Source organism: Sinocyclocheilus anshuiensis, unplaced genomic scaffold (genome assembly GCF_001515605.1).
Source record: "Sinocyclocheilus anshuiensis isolate Anshui unplaced genomic scaffold, SAMN03320099.WGS_v1.1 scaffold718, whole genome shotgun sequence".
In the NCBI taxonomy this organism is placed as follows: Eukaryota; Metazoa; Chordata; class Actinopteri; order Cypriniformes; family Cyprinidae; genus Sinocyclocheilus; species Sinocyclocheilus anshuiensis.
In genome coordinates this window covers 369,290-383,975 of record NW_015546102.1, presented here as the reverse complement: position 1 = coordinate 383,975, position 14,686 = coordinate 369,290, and the positions used below count along the sequence as shown (strand labels likewise).

At 35.4% G+C, this 14,686-nt stretch overlaps 1 protein-coding gene across 3 annotated transcripts in view; it reads right to left on the bottom strand.

Moving 5' to 3' along the window:
* LOC107700509 (guanine nucleotide-binding protein G(I)/G(S)/G(O) subunit gamma-12-like) overlaps positions 1 to 13,784 on the bottom strand; it is an 18,784-nt gene extending 5,000 nt beyond the window's left edge. The window contains exons 1-2 of one of the 3 annotated variants that reach the window (XM_016502185.1): positions 13,427 to 13,499; positions 13,223 to 13,324 (exon numbers count right to left, since the gene is read on the bottom strand). The gene's annotated coding sequence lies outside the window, so the exon portion shown is untranslated. Of the gene's footprint in view, positions 1 to 13,222; positions 13,325 to 13,426; positions 13,509 to 13,767 lie in introns of those variants that run through there. The other 2 variants (XM_016502184.1, XM_016502183.1) reach the window with 2 other exon arrangements.
* Between the last annotated feature and the right edge of the window lie 902 nt (positions 13,785 to 14,686).

The following is a 14,686-nucleotide window of genomic DNA, read 5'->3' as shown; positions in this document are numbered from 1 at the left end:
AGTAAAAACAATGGTCAAATGACTGGCAGCTACGGCTGCCAAACAAAAACCGTAAAATTACAGTAAAATATCTTAATTGAAATAAAGTGCAAAAACAATAATTTTACAGAAATTTTCATTAAAGGTTTTACAGAAAAAAAATATTATTTTACAGCTTTTTCTTTGTTTCAATTATGATATTTTACTTTAATTTGACTGTTTTTGTTTGGCAGCCGTAGCTGCCAGTCATTTGACCATTTTTTAAGCGGCGTTTTTTTTTTTACAGTGTACACAATCGTCCCTTCATTTAAGATATGGATACATGGAGTAAAATTTTGGCCAATAATAAGCTGAATTGTTTTTATGTTATGGCCAATAATGAATAAATGACTTATTAAGAATCTGTACTATTTTGTCTAAATACATTACCAAGTTTGGGTCAGTAAAGAAGTCGCACACTCAGCAAAGCTGCATTTATTTGATATTTCAATATTTTAGAGAAAACCACAAAATACATTTTTCAGAATTCTTTGATGAATAGAACGTTCAAAAGAAAAGCATTTCTTTGAAATAAAAATGTTTTGTAACTTTATATGATTTTACTCTCAGTTTTGCTCAATTTAATGAGCCCTTTCTGATAAAAAGTATTCATTTCTTTAAAACAAGGACATTTGAATTGAGTCTGTCATTTTAAATGCTGCAAGTGAATTTCGACATCAAAACATCATAATGTACAGTCTGTAAAATGGATATTTATTATAAGACTGGCTAAGGCTAAGTATTATATTTAAATATTATATTATATTTTTAAATTAGCAATTAAATATCCCATATTGACAGAAACCATTAAATGAATAAATTAATATTGTTGATATGATACCAATGGATTGTGCTTTCCTAGTTAAAAAACAAAAAAAAAGCCATCATATTAAATAAAGTATCTCTTCTTACTGGGAGTTTTGTGAAACTCTTAAACCATTAAAAGAACTGTAGCACAATGTGGCCAGTTTGCTTTAGTATTTAACAACTGTAATCTGATTTGCAACCAACAGTGTGAAGTATAAAGGTGATATCATGCACTTGGCCAAGCATCATGCAGTATTAATGGCCAAGTCAAAAATAGCCACTGTCCAGTGACTCCCAGCAGATGGGAATATGTGAACAAGTCCACAAAAACGAGCCAATCCACACTGAACAACACAGGGCCGGGACTACAATAATGGGCCATTATCAGTCAACGCCTGGGGCCTAAACAAACACCAGTTCTCAGAGATAATGTCTCATGTACGTCAGCATGCGTGCGGCCTGATAACCAAGAGCTGTGTGTCGAGGTTTCACCCCCTGGAAAATAAATAACTTTGTCGTGAGGGGATGAACCAGCGCAAAGTTAGTTCTTAAAGTCAGGCAACCCTGGAAAAATTCTAGGGCTGGGAACAGTCTAAAGCGAAAGAATTGTATTTTTGTTCTTTGTTGTAGTTTAAAATGGAATTACAGAGAAAAAAAGAGAGTGAGAGAGAGGATGCAGCTGTGAACGGGAGGTTGTGCGTATATCTATGGGCAAGATGCCAGATATGCTGGTGCAACAGAGGTGCAATAAAACTCCCATCTATTGTGTTCTCTGCCTGCCACCCTCCTCTTAATGCCCCCATTCATCTCAGCAGCTGAGAAATGCACAACTATTCAACTTCGAACAACAAACTCACCCCAGCAGAGCTCTGCGTTTAGGCTACAACTCTAAAACAAAGCAGTCTTTATGAAGCCCCAGTCACTAGCAGCTCCACTGTGTATGAGTACATCAGAGTATATATCGCTATCCCAGGCCAAAGGTCTGCACTTGGCTCCTCCTAGTTAATATGCTGGATGGCTCAATAACAGTGAAAACACAGTAATGTCACACAGCAGTGACTGGGTTTGGGCTTTTACAGGGAGGGTCTTTGTGTCGAGGGGCTCGACTATGGGAAAAGCGAGACAAGAAAACAAGCAAATGTAGAATGAGAGAAAGATAACTTGCTGTGAGTTTATGGAAAACAGATTATCCTTAAAAAGATCGCCCCAAAAACAGTTCACGTACACACCTTCGTGTCTTTCCAAACCTGCATGACTTTCTGTTTTCTGTTGAACACAAAAGAAGATATTTTGAATGATGTGTGAGGTTTTCTTTTCAGTTTTGTTGGGTTTCACAGGAGAAATAAAGTCATACCGATTTGGAACAACATGAAGGTGAGTAAATAATGCAAGAAATTGTCATTTTTGGATGAACTATCCCTATAATGAAAATAACAATGACAGTTTAAGAGATGGTTAAAATAAAGAGATGGCATAAATTCATTCATTGATACAATGTGCAAATAGATGCTTACATTTTTGGACCACCATGTTGGGCAGGCCCTTGTAGTTAGTTGCCAGGGTGTTGCTTTGCAGTTACTAAGTTATTTTGTAGCGAGTTGCTACTGTATGCAGTTGCAAGGGTTTTCTGGGTGGTTGCCAGAGAATTGTGGGTGGTAGCAAAGTAGTTGTTTGCCCCTCCCAAGTTATGATATTCTGGTCATTATATACAGTTGTGCGCATAAATTTACATGCCCCTTGCAGAAAATGCAAAATGTAAATAATTTTAACAAAATAAGGATCATGAAAATTGCATGTTATTGTTTATTTAATACTGTCCTGAATAAGTTATTTCACATAACAGATGTTTATATATTCTCCACAAGACAAAATAATAACTGAATTTATAAAAGTGACCCCGTTCAAAAGTTTACATACCCTTGAATCTTAATACTGTTTGTCATTTCCTGGATGATCCACAACTGTTTTTTTGTTTTGTGATAGTTGTTCATGAGTCCTGCGTTGGTCCTGAGCAGTTCTTCAGAAAAATTCTCCAGCTCCTGCACATTCTTTGGTTTTCAACATTTTCTGCATATTTGAACCCTTTCCAACAGTGACTGTATGATTTTGAGATCCATCTTTTCACATGAAGGACAATTAGGGGACTCATACATAACTTTTATACAAGGTGAAAACATTTACTGATGCTCAAGAAGGCAACACAATGCATTAAGAGCCGGGGGGTGTAAACTTTTTGAATTAGATGATCAGGATAAATTGTACTTGTAAATTGTCTTCTGGGAAACATTTAAGTATTTATGTAGCTTCTTAAGTGCAGTACCAAATGAAAAAAGTATGACGATCTTTAAACAAAATAAGAAAAATGTACACATCATCCTGTTGCCACCCTCTGGCTCTTAATGAATTGTGTTGCCTTCTTGAGCATCAGTAAATGTTTCCACCTTTTGTAATAGCTGTGTATGAGTCCCTCAATTGCCCTCAATGTGAAAAGATGGATCTCAAAATCATACAGTAACTGGAAAGGGCTCAAATATGCAGAAGATGCTGGAAAACCAAAGAATATGCAGGAGCTGGAGGATTTTTCTGAAGAACAGCAGGCAGTTGAACTGCTCAGGACCAAGGGAGGACTCATGAGCAACTATCACAAAACAGAAATACAGTCGTGGATCATCCAGGAAACAACACAGATTATTAAGATTCAAGGGTACGTAAACTTTTGAATGGGGTCATTTTTTATGAATTCAGTTATTTTGTCTTGTGGAGTATATAAGCATATGTTATGTGAAATAGCTTATTCGGGAGAGTACTAATAAAAATAACATGCAATTTTCATGATCCCTCTCATTTAGTTAAGATTATTAACATATTTGCATATTCTGCAAGGGGTATGTAATCTTATGAGCCCAACTGTATTACTCTATTCCAGGATCCCATTCTAACAAAAATTACTAGACAGTCAATGGCTCCTACAATTTAACATTTAGGTAGCCAAATGACTACATTTGAATGGAAACATTTATTACAACAAATCTCTGATATGAATGTGCATCTTTAATTACAAACAAGAGTTCCCAGTTCATTTAAAATTCAGAAATAACTGGAAAAAAATAAATGGTTCAGTTAAGAATTCGCTGTGAACTCAGTAACAGCTTTGAACAATTTGTTGACAGTGATTATGATTCAAACTGGCTTGTGAATCATTTTGACAGACTTATTAAAATGAACTGGTTCATAAGTGTAATAAATTCACAAATTAATTGGACATTCTGGCTTGAGCAGTTTTCAATGAAGCATGCAGAAAAAATAGAGCACACTCTAAAGACATAATTAACGCTACCTCACAAGATGATATCTGACTAAACTACATGTGAATGCACACACATTTTTCTTTTTGAGAATTTAAACAGGATTGGTTTAAATTTCTGTTGCATTGGAGATCATTTTAATTTCAGTCTGGAGTCCTTCTCTGATCTCTCCTTCAGTGTATGCATATGGGATTTTCTGCGCATTTGAAGCATTATTATCATCTGAAGCATTATTGTGCTGGATGAGTTACAAACCAAAGTTTAATATTTTGGGTTGTGGTATATTCCAATCCCATCAAGCACATTAATGAGTAACGCTCCAGTCACAACAGTGTTCTCGTTACTCTGCAGATGGCTGAGTGGTGTAGTTTACAGGACAGGGTTGTGTATGAAATGTCACATATTTTCATGAAGAACGAGAAAAAGAGAACACATGGGAATGAAGAGGAACATCAATGTACTATGCAAGATAAAGCAGCTTAGGAACAAACGAAACAAGCTAAGACTTGAAACGAGAAACAAACTGAGACCAAAAGATTCTGATGTGCAAGATATGATTTGCAAGTATTTGCATACACCATTCATATTCACTAAAGTATACATGAACCTATAGCAATGAGTACACTAACATTCAACTTTGTACAGCAATCTGATGATAATTTATTAGAAATAAAAAAATCTGTATGTCTCAAATGCCTCTTATACAACAAACAATGCATGCTTTGGTTTAAAAGAAACCCTGTCAATCCAGCCTCCCTTCACAAACTGGAAAGAATTCCACACATGAACGCCTCCAGAGTTTCTGCATGTCACATGAACTGATGTGTCATCATGGGATCAAAGATCCTTTCCATGAACTCATCAGCACATGATAACACCCATATGATATATTGGTCAACCGGCTCCACAGCATCAAGGGTTTTCATAACGGAATAAAGCCTACAGGAGATTGTGTCAGGTTTGGGCATACAGCCACTCATAATATGGGGAAAACCCACTGTGTGACAGGATCTCATAAACACTATTGTTAAAAAAAAAAAAACACACACACATTCATCGCAAAGTACACATATTACAAACTCCACCCCCAGAAATACTATAGACTAAAACTAGATGTTTACATTTTATGGAAATTTGAGTGGTGGTTGTATATGCAAAACTTGCAAAACTAAAGTGTTGCTATGCAGTTTCTAAGGCGTTCTAGGTGCTATGTGGTTTAAAGGGTGTTCTGAGTGGTTGTTCAGGGACCCCAGCGAGATATTAAGTTGCAATTTGGAGATATAAATTTGCAATTACTTGAAATAAAGCTGCAATTGCAAAACAAAGTTTTTTTGGGGTTTTTTTACAGGGAGGTGGAAAAACACTTTCAGAGTTTGTTTAATACATTACCACTAAGTGTGCCACCACATCAGTGAAATTACTGTGAAACTTTGTGGGCAAAAATTTACAGGACCCACTAAACCTGATGTGAAATCTACGGGGGGACATATTTTGCCCTCATGCAAAATTCCAGATTTGATGGAATTGTAAATGACATTTGCCTGTGAAAATAAAAAGCATAAGTAATACTAATAGTGATGCTTGCCTCATTAACCACAAGCTTAGCACTAGTAAAGCAGTGATCTTGCAGAAAGAATACACTGGCTAATGCAAATACATTTTCAAAACTGCACATTTTTCATTATTTCTAAACATATATAACCACATAACACATAACCAAGATCTGTGTATGATATTTGTGCACTGACTGGCTGAAGAGGAGACACAGCAGGCACATAACACCTTAAGACAGTGGCTCATAGTCACAAAATCATAAGCATTTCCTGGAAGGTATTTTGAACCAGAACTGTTCCAGATGCACACTGTTTAGTCCACAATGAACTTGACCTGACCGGCAAAACAGAGTACTTGGAAAAGGTAATGTCAGGTATCTGTGCTTTGTTTCTTAAGAATGTATTAAAAAATAATAATAATAAATTGCTGTAAATAAATAAATGGCTGTGAATAAATTGTTGTAAATAAAAAAAATTAAAATAAAAATTTGCTGTGAATAAATAAATAAATACATACATACATACATGCATTTGACCATGACGTGATTTGAACGTGAAACATTCTGATCTGATGTCAGATATGCTACTGTTGCATCACAAGGTTACTACAATTTTGTGCCCGATAGAGGGAGAAAGTAAGTGACCCAAAACACACTTTGGTTACAGGTGAGTAGAGTAAGTCAAGGACAAATGCACATATAGCATGTGACTGGGGGAGGAGAAAAACACAAAGAAAGAGACTTCATAGAAAGCACCTAGTGAAGGGAAAAAGAAAACACTGACAAGAATAACAACCATGACAAGAAAACAACCAATGGCACATAATGGGCTTTACTTGGGAAAGCCCATAGAGAAAATTTGTTTATATTTGTTATGTTCAATTACCTAAAAAGCTCTCTTGCAATTTTGCTAGAGGGATAAAGGGCAAAAAAGCCCCACACCGTCTTTTAACTACTGAATTAAAGGAGTTCCCCTAAACACTTACAAAACTATATGTTTTTATTGTCAATGTCTTCATCAAAATAAAAGTCTTTCAGATTGTGTGCAAGTCAGATTCAGTAACTGCTCTTTTCTGGAATCAGTCCAGAAGGATTCAGACTGACTCAGAAGAGTCATTTGTTCAGGAATCAGACTACACTGTTTGTGTCCAATTCACTAAAAAGCACCAAATCATGAGAGTCACACATTCATGAATTGGAAACTTGTTCACATTGTATGTTTGTTTTTGCATACAGCCTGTGAGTACAATTCAAATTAAAGATTTTTCTTGCCATTGTACAAAACATGACACACTTGGTGAAACGGGTCATATTTGATGTTTAATATGCAGCTCTGTGGAGGAGTATTGTGCACTAATGAGATCATCAGAGAGGACAGGGCTACCAAATATGGGGGGGAAAACATTTTGAGACCTTTAGAAGCGATAATCTTCTTCAGACGTAGTGTCTGTCCAACATTTAAAAAAAAAAAGGCACTCCCAGGGAAAAAATGCTATTCTTGTGAATAACAGGCTATCTTTTCATCCTTGTTCCTGGTTGATCATTTCTAACATTAAGTCCAGTTGGGGCTATTGGGCTCAAAAAGCTAGAAGAGAAAGTGAGTTGGTTGTCTGAATATAGAGAGCACTTGTATAGCCTCATGCCACCTGCACACTTCATTCTCCTTAAACAAGAACAGCGGACAAAACACTTTGGGGCCCTACGGCCACCCTGAGAATGAGCTTCTCCCACACAGAACCTCTCTCACAAAACTCCCTTCACAAGTCCCCCAAAAGCCAACCTCAGGTCTTTGAGGAAGCTTCCCAAACTTCTCATAATCCCTGCTCTGTTCCCCTGACAGTGAACTTCCCCTTGGACTCTCACAGAGCTTTGTTTCCTCATCACACAGTGTCTCAACCACCTGAGGCTGCTCACTGCAATGAACACTGTCTCAGTTTACAGCATGAGACACCTTGCTGGATCAATGACTTCCATTCATTCAGTTGCCTTATGGGAGCCATTTCCTTGAATCTTGCCCATCTTTACTCTCAGGGAGAACCTATGCTCTCGCTGCCTTCCCAACAGGAAGGTAATTTTGGCATACTCCTATGCTGAAGCGGAAGTTATGTCCAAATTAGTTAGCTGTGTGTTTGATTCCCCGAGGAAACACATACTGGCAAAATATTAACTTTGCATGTTAACATTGTATGTTGTTTTAGAAATAAAAAGCATCTGGCAAATGCATACATTTAAATACTGAAAGGTCATGGCAAAAACTGCGTTGATGACCTAAAAACATTTTTTTAAACAGTTATCTTATCTCTCTTGACTCTTATGAGCCCCTTGTTTTCAGTGAATCAAAAACCTACAGCACAGCCTGTGCAGTTTGATTTCCAATCCCTTTGGTGAATCAAAACATACCATGCATTGGGTTCAACATTGCCTGATTAGCAAACAAATGACTGTTATGAGTTGGTCATTGTACCTAACTGGTTGTTCATATAATATAGTTAATATTTGTAAGATACAGGTTACACTTGTAAGAAAGATGGTATAAATATAAATGTAAATCTAAATAGTTTTATTTTCCATGAATATAGTTGTTCAATGTTGAATTATGGACAATTTGGTCACACTTTATTTTAAGGTCCAATTCTCACTATAAACCAACTATTAACTTTTGCTTCAAAAAAACTCCTAATTTGCAGAATGAGCATTGATATATGCTTTATAGGTGTGTGTGTGTGTGTATGCATATACATTTATAAGAAAAGTTATTTTAAAAATGCCCTTTCACATTGTTTTAAATTGGAATTGCATTTCTTGCAAAAAGTACTAATTAATGGAGCCATTATGGAACCAGAATAATAAAGAAGAATCGGAACCAGAATCATTATGTTCTTTATCCCTAGAAAGGAAAGACACGACTCAATGTCAGCACCTTCGTAGAACTCCCACAAACAATTGGGAAATATACAACTGTTGTAATCTGCTGTTAAATTCTTTAAATGTAATAAATGCAGTGACAGCATTTTTATGCTATTATATAAAGATAAATGATGTTACTACCAAATAAAGCAAAAAGGATACGACCAGGTTATAAAGTAACAAAACCATAATTCTGTGTTGATATCTCTGACACATCTGTTTCAAGGTCTCCATGTATGGTAATGTCATGCCCTATTGATTCGTGAAAAAAAGTCTTCTAAGGTGAATTTGGACAAGATTCTAACAGCTGTAGTTAATGAACAGATAGGATACCTCAGAGTTGCTCAGCATTAATCACTCTTAATGTTGGTGTCAGACAGCAACGAAATGTAAACTTTGTCCAACTGGTCTTGGTCAAGCTAAAAAGGGGACGTATCATTCTGACCATCTGTCAGTGTTAATGGATGTTTATGATGTGTCTCGCCATGGGTCTGACCCCTACCAAACTTTACAATGGAAAATTGACACAAAAGGCAGCATTTTTTTTTTCAACTATGGCCTCATTGGATTTCATCCACAAAATTATAAGTGCTGAATCAAGTGTGAGTCACGTACACCATCTTTTGGAGATAAATGGTAGTGCAGGGATTTAGCAGCCAAAACAACATCTTTGTGGCCACAGCAGGCCAGCATTACAAATCACTACCAGATACATATTACCAATAGATGGCATCCTAGCATGTTGAGTTTGAGCCTAGCTATAACTGACACATAATCTGAAGCTTTCAGTGTTAACAGTACACATATTCCAATATTCTACATAGAAAAAACACTGTTAGTAATTACTAATAATTACTGTTAAAAATAAGTACTTAATCAATAATAATAATAATAATTCTTATTATTATTATTAGGTAACACTTAGGCCAGCATTACAAATCACTACCAGATACATATTACCAATAGATGGCATCCTAGCATGTTGAGTTTGAGCCTAGCTATAACTGACACATAATCTGAAGCTTTCAGTGTTAACAGTACACATATTCCAATATTCTACATAGAAAAAACACTGTTAGTAATTACTAATAATTACTGTTAAAAATAAGTACTTAATCAATAATAATAATTCTTATTATTATTATTAGGTAACACTTTATTTTACGGTGACCTTGTTGCACATGTTACATGTACTTACTATTGTAATAACAATAAATTATGCATAATTACATGCAACGAACTCTAAACCAAACCCTCATCCTAACCCTAACCATATAGTAAGTACATGTAGTTAATTAATATTACTCAGTACTCAAATGTATAATTACAATGTAACAATGACACCTTAAAATAAAGTGTAACCTATTATTATTGTTACTTAAAATTATATACCATTACATAAAATATATAAAAACAATTATACAAAATTATACTAATAGAGAATAAATTATTACTACTACTACTACTTAATAATAATAATATAACAATACCATAATACTAATAAAACAACTTACAAAATAACAATAAATAAAATAGTTTTAGATGAAGTACAGCAAGTCACGCTACAGGTCACAGTTGTCATTAATGAGGCATGGAATAAGCCTTGCTCAACATTTGTGACAAACGTACAACTGAAAAAACTACTACAACTTTAAACTAAACAGATCTTTCATGCACATACTACAGATTTAATTATCAGCTCCTTACTCACAGACTGATTTGAACTGTTATGGAAGGTATTTGAGGCTGACACAAACATGCCTAACAGTGGAAGCACATGATGATTTTGACAAGGGTGATACAATAAATCCATTCAACAGATTGGGATGGAGATGAATGACTGGCAGACATAAGGTAGAGTCCACAAATTCTCAAAAACCTCATGGCCATCATTTCACCCATCATATTTACTGCAGTAAATCTTTACCAAAATGTTTAACCGAGCAGGTCAGGGAAAAACCAAAGAGAAACATGAAGAAATAATTTTAGATGCTTGGATAACAGTTTTCACATTTGATATGAGAACTAGGAAACCACTGACTAAAATCACACATGATCTTGTAATTTTATTATTGCATAACTTTTTTAAGTCTTTTGATTTAGTGCAGTTCTGAAGTCATGCGGCAGCTCTTTAAAACTGTTTCTAATATTTCAGAGGATAAAAGTGACTGCATGAGGCTGATCTTGGCAAATACATTTTTTCTGTGAAATCACAGGAGTGAGATGGTGGACAAAAGGTAAAGTCAAACCCACATTGCCTGTGGATGGGCCAGAGTGTTTGCGCTAACTACTAGGTCATGGCTCAAACCTTTTTAAATGCACCAAATGAAAAAAAAAAGTCTGATCATTGCATTACAGCCAGTATGCAGAGACCATTAAGACCAGAGACCAGTGCCAGTGTTAGTATTATTTATATAAAATTAATCAATATTTTCAAATATTGATAATTTTTGATAAAAAATTATTATATACTTTTTGAAATAAAATAATTGTATTTTTATACATATTATATGTATATATATTTATAGCTTTAAGGTAAGAGTGGTGATGACATATATTGTGGAGCCTGGTACGATATAACAAATCGTAATGTGGCTTCTAAGGAAACCAAAATGGTGCAACACTTAGTTTCACAATCAAATCGAGAAAGGGTATGAAGTATTGCATCAATTACGAACATTGACAAGATGTTGCAATCCCTTGTGAGGACAGCCATCTTATTTTATTAAAGTCTTATAGTCTAATACAGTAGTAAGAGTACACTGTGCATCATAACCAAAAATAAACAGAAGGATAAAAATAAACTAAGCTGTAGTTAGTTTTCAGAGTAAGCAGTACATTTACATTTCCTTGAGTAACAGGAAAACACAGGTGTTTGCAGGTTTTAAATTCTACAAAGTTATATTGCAGTCAAACGTTTGAGAGCTGGTGGGTTTAAGGGGAGCAGTAAACTTTTGTTTTTGTCATTTTGGATGTCTAAAAGAAAAAAATAACTTTCATTAGTTGGATCATGTATATGGTGTAATGCAATTGTATTGCTGGAATCCGACCCAATGCTGATGATTCATGTGCAATGATACAAAAGGTCTACTGTATAACATGTCGCACAAACAGCTGGCATTATTCAAATATTAGATATTTCTTAAGTTGAAGCAGCACTATGGCGAGTAGAGGTTTGAACAGTTCTGTGGTTAATCACTGCAACACTACAAGCCACCACTATCTCAAAAGAGAGCAGCGGATTTATATGTCTGTATTTTTTTATTATTATTTTTCTTAAGAATTCACCCAAAAATTAAAATTCTTTCATTATTTACTCATGTTGCTCTATTATTAAAGTTGACTTGAAATGACGACTTCACTCTTTTCTATACAATAATCATTCATGGCGACCATGTCTATCAAGTTTAAATCAAATAGAAATGTTTAATCTAATCATGATGTGAATTTGCTGACCAATTCAGAAGGCTGATTCCCCACAGATTCTTTTAGGAATTTCCAATAGATTTGAACAATAGTGGTTTTTGCTTTCAGGTCTGTGCAATTACGAAAGAGAAATCCTGAGAGAATCCATGACGAGAATGCTATTTATGATCTAGGATATTTTTACGTACATAAGATTTGACATCAATAATGTTTGGTCACCAGAAACATAAGAACCAAAGACGTGCTACTTTCAAGTTGGATGTCAATGGCACATTGCATCAGAAGGAGCTATTTTTGACTGGAAAACTAGTGAAAAATGTATTAAACTTTGGTCTGTTCAACACAAACCCATTCTATAGCTCCAAAAGAATTGGAATATAGCACTTGAGTCGTGTGGTCTGTATTTATGGTGTTTTCCCTCTTTTGTCCATTTTGAAGCTTGATAGACACAGACAACATGGCAGGAAGTAAAAAATGTATCTGCTTTTGGTAAAATATTCATTTAAACAGATGATTGAATATGATTTAAACTTTGTTATTTGTATGTATGGGAGTTCAGGGACATTCTCAAGGCCATGTGTCAGCTTTCCAAGGAAATCAGACTACATTCAAGACACTCTCCTACCCATGAAGACAACATGGATGTGGCTACCAAGCCGGTAACATCAGATTGTTTTGTTGCCCATAAAATACTTGGGAGGATGGTCCTTGAACAGAGTTTGATGAAAGAGAAATTAAGGGCTCCTCAATGGGCTCACATGCAAACTAATGAGTGTGGATCATTAACAGTGTAGTCATGCATGCAAACCCCTTCAGAGGGGCAAAACTAGCGGGTTAAAACTTTATGTACAAGTCTGGACTCTACGTTTCACAGCCAGTATTTAATGTGCAGTACATCCCCTATAGTATCACTGACAACAGAAGGAAATTCAGTCGTCTTGTCTCTACTTGTAGTTTGATCTGAGGCAGTCTCACAAAAACTGAGAAAGACTTACAATGATTTCTGGTATATGTTAGTGTATTTTGATCTTAAACAACCCAACCAGAGTCATTTTGGCTTACTAATAACAATGATTTAAATACAGGAATTTCCCTCGCAATCCAAAGGGTGAATAATAGGCAGTCATTTTAACTTTCATTTTGTAGTTCATGAGTTAGATTTATAGCCACCTACTGATGTACAGTTTAATATTTCACACTGACTGACCTGTTGAATCGTGAAAGTTTGTTATCCGCTTCACAACTTGATAGCCTATAAACTTAAAGGATTACAAGGCGACAACTTTCTCTTTTCGGCATACAAATGTACCTAGGCCACAAAAAGAAGCAGTAGAGTTTCTACATCTTGTGTTATTTGTTAAATACAAATTAAAACCGTAAAACTCATTCGCCGTCGACAGAATAGTCTTACCTTTAAATCAATCTCTCAAGTGTGATCTGCTGATAAATCAGTGAAGAAACGGAAAATACGCCCCAAAACTGGTTTTACGTGAACTTCAAAAGGTATGAGTTAGATTTATAGCCACCTACTGATGTACAGTTTAATATTTCACACTGACTGACCTGTTGAATCGTGAAAGTTTGTTATCCGCTTCACAACTTGATAGCCTATAAACTTAAAGGATTACAAGGCGACAACTTTCTCTTTTCGGCATACAAATGTACCTAGGCCACAAAAAGAAGCAGTAGAGTTTCTACATCTTGTGTTATTTGTTAAATACAAATTAAAACCGTAAAACAGAATAGTCTTACCTTTAAATCAATCTCTCAAGTGTGATCTGCTGATAAATCAGTGAAGAAACGGAAAATACGCCCCAAAACTGGGTTTACGTGAACTTCAAAAGGTCCGCGTGTAAAATTGCCTGGAAAATGATCTAAATACTATTTTAAAGTTAATTGCATTCTTTATCACTATTGTAATGTATTCTTGTTACTTTGTGAATGACACCGTTTGTAACACTTCCACCTACGCTGACCAATCACGGTCGGTGACCGACATGACGTCACCGTCGACCTTTCGAAGCCTTCGAACTGCAGAGAGAGACGGCTCTTTTCCTTTGCATATGTTCTGTCACACTTGTATTTCTGAACGAATGTTTAATTAATAATAATAAATAAAAAAAAAAACTGCGGAGAGAGACGCCGCTGATTGTTCTCCTCCCGAATTCTCCTCAATTCGCGCGCCCTCTTTCTGTGATCCTGGGAACAATCAATCCCTCGCCTTGACAAAATAGCAAGGAATGTTGGTTTATCGACCATGTTATTTTAGTACTGTCAGGAATTTGTCGTTGTGATGATTATTGTCTCTTTACATTACGACAGTGACACAGTCAAAAGTATTAGATTTGGGTTACATTGATTCTGCCAATGTTACATTGCTATTTTGAAAATAATTTAAAGTCAAGTCTTTTTCCCAATGGTCCTCGTTCTATTTTTAACCATTTAATGTTATTATATTTTCTGTTTCAACCATGATGTTAACTTAGTAACACACACAAAAAGGCCGTAAAGAAAGTGTCTGGGATTTTAAGATAAGTACCCTCGTTTTTAAGTAGGCCTAAATCGGATTAGGTTTAATATAAAAATAAACATTTTTCAGTTTTGTATTAATGAACTCCTGGTAACCATGATATTTCCCTGCAGAATTCATACGTCATGGCCACTTCCGAAG